This window comes from Aedes aegypti, chromosome 1, assembly GCF_002204515.2.
Source record: "Aedes aegypti strain LVP_AGWG chromosome 1, AaegL5.0 Primary Assembly, whole genome shotgun sequence".
NCBI lineage: Eukaryota > Metazoa > Arthropoda > Insecta > Diptera > Culicidae > Aedes > Aedes aegypti.
The window spans coordinates 43,405,879-43,420,461 of NC_035107.1; the positions used below are offsets into that span (position 1 = coordinate 43,405,879).

Consider the following 14,583-nt stretch of genomic DNA (forward strand, 5'->3'; position numbering starts at 1 on the left):
TCGTACAGCAGAATAGCGCCCAATTCTAATATTTGGTAGTTGGCCGACGGGCCACTTGTGGCGCTCGCTTCACTTTTATTCAAGTTTGACGTTTGCTCACCTAGTTCACGGTTGACCAAATGAAGTATTTTTAGCATTGGGCGTAAATGTTCACGTGACTATGTTTTGAATTGATAATTGTTCTAGCTGTTACGTCTGTTATGATAGTTTACTAGCAAACATATTTTGAAATATTCAAATAATATAAATAAATAATATTATCAAATATTAATATTAATAAATTAATTATTAATCGAATAATATATTACAAAATATTCAAATAACATATATTTGGAGTATATATTTGGAATATGTTGCGGAATATGACGGCACCGTTTTGTTAGCTTCTGTTCGACAGCTTCAAAGTTTTTAAGTATCCACTATTATAGGTTATCAGGCATTGCAGAATACCCTCTCATTTGATTTTCGATCGAAGTTAGCGAAGAAAAACATCCCATCTGTTGTGGTCCACGATCGGCAATGTATCGCAAGTTATAACAAGTCTGATAAATTTATATATTTATAAAAGCAGCGAACAAGAGCCCCAAAGAGAGAGAGCTATAATAAAATCCATTTTTCTCGTTTGTTTACCGTTGGGGGTAGGAATTTTACTTTACAGACACAGTAAAAAAACCCGAACTTCCGATAGCAATAGTGTTACCCAGGTTTAGAGCTTGTTTAGAGGGGTTTTACCATGAACTGCTATCCAACCAATCTGATCAAAGTTGTAGCAGTATACGATAAACAGTCTATCATAATGTGCTGCATATTATGATAGTTACTGAGAGCGATACGTGAGAGATTCTCTAAATTTTCTCAATCCCTGGCGGTTATAAAATTCTTGGTGTTTTCTGACACCGATCGCAATTTAGCTACTATGAACATAGGAATAATTATAAAAAATAAACTCTATAAACTCAATTCACCATTGAGGTAGCCATGAAAACCAACTTTTACTATGGCTCTCCAACTCGATATCGAGATACCGAATATCGAGTAAGAGAGAGTTAACTGTATTTTGTTCTACGCGTCAGCATGGGCAAGCAGTGTTGCTCAGACTCATTTCCCCGAAAATAACATTTTCCGAACTACGAAGCCACAAACTACTACAACCATGCTCTATCCTCCTAAGATAGAAAAGCAGATGGTTAAGCTTGAGTACTGCACACAAAATCGATCAATTTTGATCCCAGAGAGCCACAATTCAAGTTTCGGTGAAATGAAATGAGTGAGTGAGTGAGTGAGTGCGAATCATTTCACCGAAACTTGAATTGCGGCCCACCGAGATCGAAACTGTCGGATCCCATGTGCAACACTCAAGCCCAACCACCTCCCCCTCCATCTCAGGAATACAACGCACAGTTATAACAGTTCATGGCTTCACAATTCGAATTTCGGGGAAATGAGTCTGGTCAACACTGTGGGCAAGTATTCTAAAACCCATCTGCGCAAGAAGCCGTTGATCATGTCTTGCACAATGGCCCAGTTATGACGAAGACAGACCATCTCGTGCATCTATGGATGCACCTGCTGGATTCTTAATCCCACTTGACCCATAGAGCTGGAAATGATTCGGGGTTAATGATTCTTGATTGATCCCTTCCACTGCAGTGAATTGGTACGTAAGTGAGTGGTCGGGAAATCACCACGCTTTCAGCTTTCAACACTACGGTTTCTTAGACCTTATTGTTTGTGTACCTTGGATATTCGGAGATCGCATTCATCGCTGTCTTTACCGCGCGGAACATGCGTTCCCAGGGTCCCCCCATGAGGAGGGCAGCTGGGACATTGTAGAGTGGTCGTTGGTGAATGTCGTTGTGTACAGTTCACTTAGTTTTTGTAGCATCTTCTGCTCTTCACGTAGTCGTAGACCAGCTTCATGGAAATTTGTACCGTTGTCTATAAACACTTCTTTGATAGCACCTCGTTTTGCCAGGAATCGCCGAATGGCCATGATACAAGATTGTGTAGACAGACAGGTTAGCTCGAGATGTACAGCTCTGACGGTGAGACATGTAAAGAGTGCCACATAACTTTTGGCCACACATCCTCTTCCTACCTTCATTTGTAGTGGTCAAAAGTAGTCCACGCCTGCATATCAAATGGTCCGAAGAAATGGAGTTAGACGTATTTTAGGCAACGGCGCCATGATCGATGGCTTAGGAACGGACTTGTTGACTTTACAAGCCTGACAGTTTCTGGAAACTGACTTCATTAGCCTGCGCAACTTCGGGATATAGTATCGTTGTCTGATCTCATTGCAGACGGTCTGGTTGTTAGCGTGTAAAAACGTTGATGATAATGTAACTGTCGCTAGCTCAGAGAGGAGCCTTTCTGAGACTCCCTGAAACATAACCTCCAGGGTTGCTTATTCATTACAGTCTTCCGCAAGGCAGGCAATGATCGCATTGTCATACAGAAAAATTCAAGTCAAACTTGTTTCGACACAAACTACATTTTTCCGGACTTTTCCGACCTTTGTTTCCATAGTTTTCCTGCTTTCTAATCTCTAACCTGTCTTTTCTTCGCGCATCGGGGCCCTCTTCTTCCACCTCTAGCCACCACCATCCGTTGCGTCGACTATGCTGATCATTAGCTCTTCTCCTACTCGTATGGCTTTTGGGATGGCGATGAGGACGTAATGCCAAGAAGAAGAAGAAGATATTACAATATTCACCTTCTCTTGTCAGTTTCAAAAATTCGTTCGGGAATGCTTGCGCTTGAGCTTCGGGGCTGTCCATTAATTATGTAAGGGTTTATGGGGGGAGGGGGGGGTTTCAGATTTCTTACGCGCCATACAATTTATTTTTAATTTTCATACAAAAAATCTTACCATGGGGGGAGGGGGGGTTGAAAAACCCAGAAAAATTGTCTTACGTAATTAATGGATCGCCCCTTCTATCCAGAGTGTTTGCTCGGCATTCAATATTTCGTCACTTTGTAAACCTACATGTAGGGAGGCTTACGGCTTCGGCACCATGCGACTATTATCGGCAACCAAATTTCAAACGCCATAAACACAGTATTTTGCTACCAAAACACACCAATGAAAACATTCAGATGATTGTTTGTTCTGTCAACTTCCCGCTGACGAGATTTCCGAGACAGAACAAACAATTTCGCCAGAGATGTCATCAATTCAAATAAACACGACTCAAAATGCGGCCGATATGGAGCTGCCGAACAGATTCGCCTGCAGCTGTTAAGGCGGTTAAGGCTCCCCCAGATCTAAGCGACTTTTTACGGTGACAGCGACAAAAAATCGTCGCGATTTCGCTGATGTTTCGCTGCATGCAGTGGTGGAAAGAATCATGTCGTTTACGCAAAATGAACCAATATTAAGCTACACTGAGATTAAATCTCCATTATATTTTATGTGCGAAGATCAGATAGAACGTCTTCTAGGGTCTCTAACTTTGATCTATGTGCAACATTTAAATACTATTAGCTTCCAATAAAATGTACTGCCTCTTCATATATTATCCACATGCTCTGCAGTGTAATACCATTGTCACACATTTAAGATTTGAATGCGTACAATTATATTTCTACACGTGGGACGAACGTGGATCAACGCGTTCCAACTAACAGAAAAAAAACTGTTTGGAAATCCACTGATCGGTTTTCAGTTTCCAACCGTCTTGTACTTAAAATGTTATTTGATGAACTTTGATCAGCTTCTAAATAGAAAGTGGATGCAGCACATCGTTTAAAATGGCAACGATTGTAGACGCATGGGTATATAAAGCTGTAAGTTCCAGTTATCATGATTGAAAACAAAACTCTAAAAAAATCTTTCTTCTGGTTAGCGGCCAGCGGGAGGTTTCGGAAAACGAACACTAGATCCACGCTCACGAACCAACAGCGACCGATTTGGTCACAGATTTTTGCATCGGAGAACCAGAACAAAACAAATGTAAAAAGAGCGTGGTTGCTGGGTGAGCAGAGTCTGCTCACAGCCGTTCTTTTTTCCGTTCATAGCTATTTTTGTGGATAATTGGATGAATTATGATTATAATAGATAGATTACAAACTAATGTACGACAGTATTGAGAAAATTGACCGATATGTGGTGTTAGTGAAGAAATATCACAGGGAATCGGACGCGTGATTCAGTGTTGCCACATTTTTTCCAATTCCCATCTGTGGTTTTGGCTGAAAAAATCTTTTTTATCTTAAGTCAAGCTCCAAAAATCTTGGTAAATATCTGTGGTGCAAAAAAAATCAAATTTTTAATGTTTTTTGATCAAAAAGAACCTTCGCAAACGTATTTCGGCTGTTTTTGGCATGTCAACAATTTTTAATTTGAACTTATTCTTCTAGATGTGAAATTGAGATGCATAACTGTTTCTAAAAATTAAAATACTTAAGTTTTTAGGAAAACTAATAGCATTTCTGATTTAAATCTTCCAAAACTGTGTCCTTAACTCGTGAAATATGTTAAAATCTTAAAAATCTTTTTCATCTAAAAAATCTGTGATCTGTGATCACAGATATCTGTAGGCAAGAACAGGAAAAAATCTGTGTAATTACAGATAAATCTGTGTATGTGGCATCACTGGCGTGATTGCATGTCAAAATAAAATGATGCGATGCCCTTTACAGTATGAACCCATGCACGAGTTCACTATTTTGACGTTTAGGCGGTGCCCAATTCACTCGTTGCCATGGTCACGTAAATAACACGGCACCGCTCAAACGTCAGATAGTGAACTCGTGCATCGGTCCATATTGTGTTCGGGCGATCGTGAGCAAAGAAAGCAAGAACGCAATCTCACAAAATGAACCACCGATGCGGTAGCATTTTTCTGGTGTGCATGAACAGACTGTTCACCGTTTTACAGCACTGGCTGCATGCACTGTTTGATAAGCGCATCTAAGCCACAGCGACGCGATTTCGCAGCGATTCGCGTCATGTTAGTCAAGATGGTTTCATAGAAGAGTGCTTGCAGCGACACAACAACGAAATCGCGACAATTTTTTCGCTGTCGCCGTTAAAAGTCGCGTAGATTTGGGGGAGCCTTTATGGGAATGTTGCCGAAAAGAATGAAGCTGCCGACAATGGACCGATGCACGAGTTCATTATTTGACGTTTTAGCGGCGCCGTGTTATTTATGTCACCATGGAAACTAGTGAATAGACCATTTCCGTCAGATCTAACCCCCAGTTTTTGTATTCTTCTTCGAAAGACAATCATTTTTAATGAATATTAACGCTTTCAGATTTTGTTTATATGCACTCCTGATTTTCTTACAAATTTTTGAAATTTTTTGGATACTCACCACATTTTGAAAAATAATTCGAGATGCGGCACAGTTTGTTCAACCCTATGGGTATCAGCGTGGTGATTTTGCAACAGTTTTTCGATTCCACCCCTGCATTGGGTGCTTGTTTACATTTGGAAACGTCAAATCAGGTGCGCGCTCAAACTGACCGTGATCCCGGTCAGGGCGCCCCAAACAGGAGTGCCAACGAAACTAAACTAAAATTACTCAAGCAAACGTTTTTGAACCAGGTTGGAACTTGCGCAAGCCGTTCTGAATTACAGTTTCAACCCCAACCCGATTCAGGTCTTCCTTTAGGAAAATGTATTTTCCTCCACATATTCAAAATTCAAAACCACCCGCCAACAACAAATCTCTCATACACCCAAAACTTACGGGACCGGTAGTTCTATTAGAGGCTATATTTTATCATTCATGCCGACAAATGCCTAAATCTATCTGTTGGCTGTTGATCCGGAAGATTTCCGTCTTGAGGCAGCAACAGCCGCGCAATGAAATTTTCCTGCCTCTAGCGGGAATCTTCCGGCTTATTCAATCCTCGTCGGCACAAAACACAGAGATCAGGCATCTATCGACTACAATCCTTGCGTTTCAGAACCGTGTAGTGTTCGCCCGGTGCGGTCATAGCCGGCCGAAGCGGTGAAGGTGGTTTCCGCAGTGATTACGGAGACTTCAGGAACCGTGAAGGAAGGAGGGAGCGAAACCAGCGGAGCCCATTATAATGAATGAAAACATAAACAAAAATCATCTGGTCATGCCAGCTGATCTTAAATTCACCACAACGTGGTGGCAAAACCATAGGGGAAAAAGGGGTCTGCATTTTTTCGAGGTGAAACAAATTGTAGGGGACCGAGGGGTGAACTAACGTGCCGCAAGTTTTTCATCGTTTTCTAATAGTTAAAAGCTCCAAAACATATCGGTTCTTTAGGAAAGTTTGTTCAGTAAATTGACAGAAAGCATACACTGTAAACTCGCCATTACCCTTTAAAGAGTAAAAAATGCCCATTTTTTTCTGATATATGTAGCTGTCAAAATAATGGGTAATTCAAAATTTTCAATAAAGGGTAATATGTGCCCATTTACAAGTATGCTGAGGTTACCCTTTAATGGGTGAAAATTGTCTTTCGCATGATTATTGATAAAACCGGCATCTGTGTGACCTGAAGCAGTCTGTTTATATGAAGAGATGGTGCGAAACATTAAAAACGAGTAAGTACTATAAATTTATCTTCTCAATGAGTTATAAACAAGCTTAATTTTGTGGTGTGTTTGTAGGCTGCGTATAATCAGCTTAAAATAACGTCCGGACGCCTGATTCCCGAACAACTCGAGTGAAGGACGAAACTACTGTGCCATGATGTTCCAGGGAGAAAAGTTGTTCATTAGGATCCAGCCAATGTCATTAATCTTCGCCCGCCCTGAGATGATGTGTTTGTTTCGAGTATTATTATTTTCATTGGTGAATAAAGTTAAATTACGTGTCAATCGATCGATCTTTTATTCCGTTACCATATCTTGAATATTATTTTGAAATTTAATTCAGAAATTGCATAAAAAATAGAGTAAATTTTACCCACTTTTCAAAATGATGTATTTCAGAAAGTGGGTAAAATTTACTCGTTGGTTTGACGTACAAGCCGTTTACTCTTTAATGAGTACGGGCCCTTTACTCTTTTTATGAGTTAAACTAGTTTCTCTCAAAGAGGGTACTTTTTTACCCTTTAAAGGGTACTTTGACCTTACAGTGTATAAGCCAATAAAAAAAAATCACGGAAATGGTCTATTCGGCACCGCTCAAACGTCAAATAAGTGAACTCGTGCATCGGTCCATAGTCACACTGACAAGAGATGTTCGCAGCGTTGTTAAAACGTTTCCAAAAATATTTTTGCATATCTGTCGGTGTGAATCGATAGAGGATTGATCAGCGCATAAATGTAAACAGACAAACACGTAATTTGTCTGCTGATGTCCGAGAAAATTACAAAAGAAGCGCGACATTGGCTTAGGCTGTCGAGAATATGTAAGTTCCCCTAATTGTTTTTGGCAGTGATACATTTGAAACTTAACGCGAGCCAAAATTGAACTGAACGGGTTCAAATTTTGCACGTGAACGCAGTAAACATTGAACTCTTGTCAAAGATGGTTAAAAGCTGGAAGGGAGAAACCAATACAAAATTTATGTACGTCATAGTGAGCCGAGATTCTGCTGTCACGGACTGTCACTGTGAGCCCAGATCTTGAAGAATGGACAAACTTGATAAAAGCGCGTAATTGATCAAAACAAATTTTTGCATTCCAACAAAGTTGACAACAGTCGGTTGAAAATCAATTCCTGCAACACCCAAAAGCAATGCCACGATAGTACCTTTAATTTGATCGAATATAAAGTTCATTACACACGCATCTTTATACTGTTTTCCGATCATCGTTAAAATTGAATGCACATAAAACTATGGCCATTTTTCCAAGTTTGTCCAGAAAGATCGAAGGTACACAATAAAAGAAAACTAGCGATTTTTCTCAAGCCTGCCTTGATTGTCGTTGGTGAGCGGGAGTTATCTTGCAATAGGGTCCTAAAGCCCTGTCCCAATTTTAGTGCCAAACGCTTAAGTTTAGGCCAAAAACACATGTTTATTCAATTTTCTAATGTTTTCCGTTGGTTTAAGCTCAAAAAACATTTTTTTAGATTTTGTCACATCCTTTGGCTTAAACTCAAATATTGGGTGTATTTTGTTTTCCGTGTTCCTTACAAAATGTCAGATAGGAACAACCCCAGTGGTCGAACTAAAACCCCTGTGGTGTTTTTGTCGACTAAGCGAACGTCAAACATGATCAAAAGTGTCAAGGTTCATTAATGGACCAAATTTTTAAATTAAAGTTTAAACATGATATAGCCATTATTTGAGCTGGAAAAATTGCTAAAGTAGTTACATTTACATGCTCTTTCGTGTTATTGAATAAAAACAAGATTTTATTAAAAATTTTAGGACCCAATTTGGAAAAGTGTTCTGTCATATTTCGTGTGTAGTATCGGTGCCTCCCTCCCAGGTTGAAAGGAACCTTCTAACCATCTTTGCTCTTATGCAAGATTCTGACGCTGCTTGGCCCGTTCACTTCAAAATGCACAGTGAAACGCAAAACTTAAAAATACTTCTTCAAACTACATTGAATTTATATCCCGCACAATGTATGGAACCATAAATGTTCCTTGAAAACTTTTGTAAATCTCTCGGCCTTGAAATGTGTTTAAAATCTGACATGGAAACACTTTTCCTTTAGGCTGTGAACCGTTTGACCAGTTCGTTTAACTTTTAGTTAAAATAGACCATTTCCGTCAGATCTAACCCCCAGTTTTTGTATTTTTCTTCGAAAGGCAATCATTTTTAATGAATGTTAACGCTTTCAGATTTTGTTTATATGCACTTCTGATTTTCTTACAAATACAACATTTTGAAAAATAATTCAAGATGCGGCACAGTTTGTTCAACCCTATGGGAATCAGCGTGGTGATTTTGCAACAGTTTTTCGATTCCACCCCTGCATTGGGATGCTTGTTTACATTTGGAAACGTCAAATCAGGTGCGCGCTCAAACTGACCGTGATCCCGGTCAGGGCGCCCCAAACAGGAGCGCCAACGAAACTAACTTGAAAGTACTCAAACAAACGTTTTTAAACCAGGTTGGAACTGGCGCAATCCGTTCTGAATCACAGTTTCAACTCCAACCCGATTCAGGTTTAGGAAAATATGTTTTCCTCCACATATTCAATATTCAAAACCTGGGAGGGAGGCACCGATACTACACACGAAATATAGAGCAACGTTTGTTTGAACTGCAAGATAAATCCAGCTTGCCAACAACAATCAAGGCAGGCTTGGGGAAAACCGCTAGTTTTCTTTTGTTGTGTACTTTCGATCTTTCCTGACAAACATGGAAAAAGGGCCACAGTTTTCTATGCAATAAATAATAATTTTCATTGGAAAAAGTAAAACGATGCGTTTTTCAATGCTTTATATTCAATCAGTTGGAAGGTGCTCACGTGACATAACTTACACTTTGTGTATGAATTGATTTTCATTCAATTTTTGTCACTTTTGATGTAATGCGAAAATGTGTTTTAATCAGTTACGCGCTTTTTCCATGTTAGTCCAATGTTTGAAATCTGGGCTCACAGTGACAGTTCGTGACAGCGGAATCTCGGCTCACTGTGACGTACAGAAATTTTGTATTGGTTTCTCCCTCCCAGTTCAAAACCACCCCATAACAACAAATCTCTCATCCACCCAACAGTTACGGTACCGCTAGTTCTGTAGAAGGCTATTTTTACTATTCATGATGGCAAATGCCTAAATCTATCTGTTGGATGTTGATCCGGGAGATTCCCGCCTAGAGGCAGCAACAGCCGCTCAAAATTTCCTTGCGCGGCTGTTGCTGCCTCTAGGCGGGAATCTTCCGGCTTATTCAATCCTCGTCGGCAGAAAACAGAGAGATCAGGCATCTGTCGACTACAATCCTTGCGTTACAGAACCGTGTAGTGTCCGCCGGGTGCGGTCATATTCGGCCGAAGCGGTGAAGGTGGTTTCCGCGGTGATTCAGGAACCGTGAAGGAAGGGGGAAGCGAAACCAGCGGAGCCCATTATGATGAATGAAAACATAAACAAAAATCATCTGGTCATGCCAGCTGATCTTAAATTCACCACAACGTGGTGGCAATACCATAGGGGAAAAAGGGGTCTGCATTTTTTCGAGGTGAAACAAATTGCAGGGGACCGAGGGGTGAACTAACGTGCCGCAAGTTTTTCATCGTTTTCTAATAGTTATGGTAAAAGGCTCCAAAACATATCGGTTCCTTAGGCAAGTTTGTTCAGTAAATTTTCAGAAATCATATAAACCAATATTTTTTTTTTACGGAAATGGTCTATTTGACAGCTCGATAGTTATTTCCCCTCCGGTTAGAAATAACCCTGCTCTGGAGCATGGTTAAACCAGGTCCGTCCCACTCGGGCTCAAATTGGGTACCACTTCTAGTACTGCATTTGGTCCCTCGGTAGTGCAAAAGGTACCCAAGTTTGACAGATCGCAGTACACTTTGAACGGCATTCTAGATTACCTTATGAGCCATAAAATTTTGGGCAACTGCAAGGGACATGGAGGTGTTTAATGTGTCTTTGGTTAAACTTGACAGTTCGAAAGTTATTTTTTGCTCCCGTGAATTGGAGAATAACTAACCATCAGTCAACTTTGTTCTGAAATAACTACACTGAGCCGAATTGGCCTGTTGAATATATGTGCAAGGCACATATATTTTTGCAATCAAGCTTCGCATTTACAATTCATCTATCTTGCACATAAAAAGAACAGTTCTGTGACTCTTATTTTTTAAATGCAGCATCCTCATAAAATAAATTCAGGTGTAATTAATTTCGATAAATCGCGCTTATGTATTTTAAAAGTGGTGATCTGCAGTAAATAAATGCGATTTCTGATCTCCAATATAGCAAATAATTAAAAAAAAAAACAAACAAACGTACATATTGCATTGAACATTTATTTATTTATTTATTTATTTGATTTCGTCTTCGATTAGATCGTACAGACTACTTTTAATTAACCTAAATTAACACAAATAATATTCATTCAACGAGCAATGATACAGAGTTTTAAATAAAACAAAAATATGAAAAGAACGTGACCCACAAAAACTTAATGATCAATAGATTCATCAAAAGCAATTCTAACAGTCGGAATATTCATACATTTAGATTTGAAAACAACGAGAATTATTTACATCTATTGTTGAGCAGTTGAAGGTCTCCAAGCTCTTCGAGTATAGTTTTTTATTGAATTAAATCGCAAATTAGTATATATTTGAATGATGAATTGGTGGACTCCGTTCTACAGCAAGGTCGTGGTCGTATGAGCAGCTGCAGAGACGGTTGGTCTGGTCTGTGGTAGTGCCACTGAACAACATAGCAATGCAGCTTTCTACCATCACCACCGAACACTCCACTAGAGTTGCGCCGATCAAAAGATTGCAGGACGTCGGTTCCACTGAAGTTCATGTTAATCACCTCCGCAAAGTTTTATTACGATTGTAGTTTTGAAAACACCTGGAATTTGATAAAAATGGCTTATTCACCTAAGTTTGATTTCGAACATTCTTGAATACTTACAGCTTATCGCTTGTCCTTATTGTCAAAATAGAATTTACAGACTTATACAGATATGCTCGTGATTTTTAGAAATCAAAAAAGGTAGCGGCTTTCACTGTGGAAAAATTATACCTCGCTCGCAAAGATGGCGATACATCTTTTCTGACCGTTGCCTTACAAGTTTGGGCTCTTCAATCATATTTACTGCTTTAATAGATTGTACTAATGTAACCTTTATCATGCATTACGATGCTAGTGGTATATAAATGCATCGACATTTAATTTTATTGTTCTCAAATAAAATTTAATTGCGGCACATACACTAAAGTTAGAGGCTGAAAAATGCGTCTATATGGTTTCCACACATAGAATTTATTGGAGTTTTGATTTCAGTGTACTCGACTGTCAAAGCTCAAATGGGTCGACTGTGATGTTCAATTTAACCATTTGAGGGGAAAATAACTATTGAAATGTCAAATTTTAACTAATAGTTAAATGAACTGGTGAAACGGTTCACAGCCTGAGTAAAAAATTTTTGAACCGATCAATGTTCATGCCTACTTGATCCCTCGTTCAAAAGTTTGAACTGGAACGCAAACTGAACGCGTTCAAATGCAAAACTGATTATGCGTATGCTTAGATGATATTCTGATTGCAACCAAGTCTATTGAAGAACATTTTGAAGTATTACAACAGGTTTTTGAAATTTTAAGTCAAAATTTATTAGAACTTAATTTAGAGAAGTGTAAATTTTTATTCAATGAAATAGATTATCTTGGTTATACAATCAATAATAAAGGCAGGAAACCCAATAACTCACACATAGAAACAGTCAAAAAATTTCCAATCCCTCAAAATAGTAAACAAGTTCATAGGTTTCTTGGTTTAATGAGTTATTTCAGAAAGTTTATCCAAAATTTTGCTCTAATTGCCAGACCATTATATAGTTTACTTCAAAATACTCAGTATTCCATTTTGAAGAAGAACAAATTGCTGCATTCAATCTTTTGAAAGAGAAATTGGTTTCAGCTCCAATTCTGGCTATTTTTGATCCTCATGCTGATACTTAGCTTCACTGTGACGCTAGTTCATTTGGGTTTAGTGCCATTTTACTACAAAAGCATTCAGATAGTAAATTTCATCCGGTTAGTTTCTTTAGCAAGACAACAGATGAGTATAAGTTAAAACTTCATAGTTTCGAATTAGAAACCTTAGCTGTGATTCATGCTACCATGTCCACTAGAGTGGTTCAAAAAATCGTTTTTGCTCCACACCGCTCATTCGATTCTAGATCAAATTCTGAGTGTCCTCCCAAAATTTGAGCTCATTTGGATGAAAACTGAGACTGCACAAGCCCTTTAAAGTTTATATGGGAATTACTATGAGAAAAGCAACCAATTCATTCAATCGGTCATAGTATTTGCCCATGTGCTCTTGGAGATTAGAACTACGTTGATACTGTGAGATACACTCATCAGCTACAACTTTGCCGAAGACCGTTTTCAAATCGGTCGCCTCAGTAATTGGTTATTGATTTATATCCAGTCGCAAATTCTTCAGCAGTGCTCATTTAACTTCTGAACAGGCAACATTGCTGCACCTGGCGCGAAAGATAGCACGCACAAATCATGGCTACTATGTTTTACTGCATATATCCAGTGATGCCTGCAGAACAGCCCAATAATTATAGCCTAAGTTTTACAACTCATTCAAAAATCAATAACTAATTACTGGGGCGTCCGATGTAAAAACGGTCTTCGGCAAAGTTGTAGTTGATTATTGTATCTCACAGTATCAACGTAGTTCTAATCTCCAAGAGCACATGGGCAAATACTATGACCGATTGAATGAATTGGTTGCTTTTCCCATAGTAATTCCCATATAAACTTTGAAGGACTAGTGCAGTCTCAGTTTTCATCCAAATGAGCTCAAATTTTGGGAGGACACTCAGAATTTGATCTAGAATCGAATGAGCGGTGTGGAGCAAAAACGATTTTTTGAACCACTCTAATGTCCACACTGTTACGGATCACCCACAGTGACGGATCACTTTGGCGTTCAACATCGGATAACTCGCTCAAAACATAAACGTTGACGTAAAACATATTATTAAAAGATTCCATGTGTATTTAGCTGGAAAGAGCTTCAAAATTTTCACTGACTGTAATGCATTGGTTCAAACTTTAAAGAAAAAAGAAATGAGTCCTAAAATAAATAAATGGGCCTTATTTTTAGAAAACTGTGATTTTGATAATAAATCTTCGAGCTGTTTAGTAGAATACCCATAAGTAGATGAAAAAACCGAATTTAGTACTATACCATTTAGTTCCACTAGAGTTTGTATCCTTTGACAGATACGCGTATTTCGACCTCAACTGTAAGGCCGTGTCGCGTATTTCGACCTTAACTGTGTTGTGTACTAGACTCGTCTTGTGCAACAAATGGGGTGTGCACTAGATAATGATGAACATTACTCATGATTAACTATAAAGCCAACATTTGTATCTTATGGACATCGTTATAGCAAAATAATAACTAATCAATAATTAATAACGTGGTTTATCCTTCGCCGGCACACACCGTTCTCCTGCACACCGTCAAAGATCGTCCTAAGCACACGACGTTTGAAGACTCCAAGTGCTTGTAGTTCGTCCTCGAGCATCGTCCACCTTTCATGCCCGTAGAGGACTACCGGCCATATAAGCGTTTTGTAATGGTACATTTGGTGCGAGTTTGAATCTTCTTTGACCGCAGCTTCTTGTGGAGGCCATAGTAGGCCCGACTCCCACTGACGATGCGCCTCCGTATTTCACGGCTACCGTTATTGTCAGCCGTCAGCAAGGATCCAAGGTAGACGACCCCGTCTATCGTAACACTGCCCTGTCACACTCGTGTCCGGCGGGTAAAGTTCTATCACCTTTTCGAATGTTCGGCCGACAATGTCCATATCATCCGCGAAGCACTGGATCTCGTAAAAATCGTCGTCCGCATAACACCTTCTAACGCAATATCGAACAACAGGCACGAAAGTCCATCACCTAGTCGTAGTCCCCGGCGGGATCCAAACGAACTGAAATGTTCGCCTGTAACCTTCATACAATTTTGCA

The 14,583-nt window shown here is 39.3% G+C and overlaps 1 long non-coding RNA gene across 1 annotated transcript; it reads left to right on the forward strand.

The window, feature by feature from the left end:
• The first annotated feature begins 6,344 nt into the window (after positions 1 to 6,344).
• On the forward strand, positions 6,345 to 6,811 carry LOC110674408. Its single transcript, XR_002498835.1, has 2 exons — positions 6,345 to 6,533; positions 6,600 to 6,811. It is a non-coding gene; the product is annotated as an uncharacterized LOC110674408 (long non-coding RNA).
• Positions 6,812 to 14,583: the final 7,772 nt, after the last annotated feature.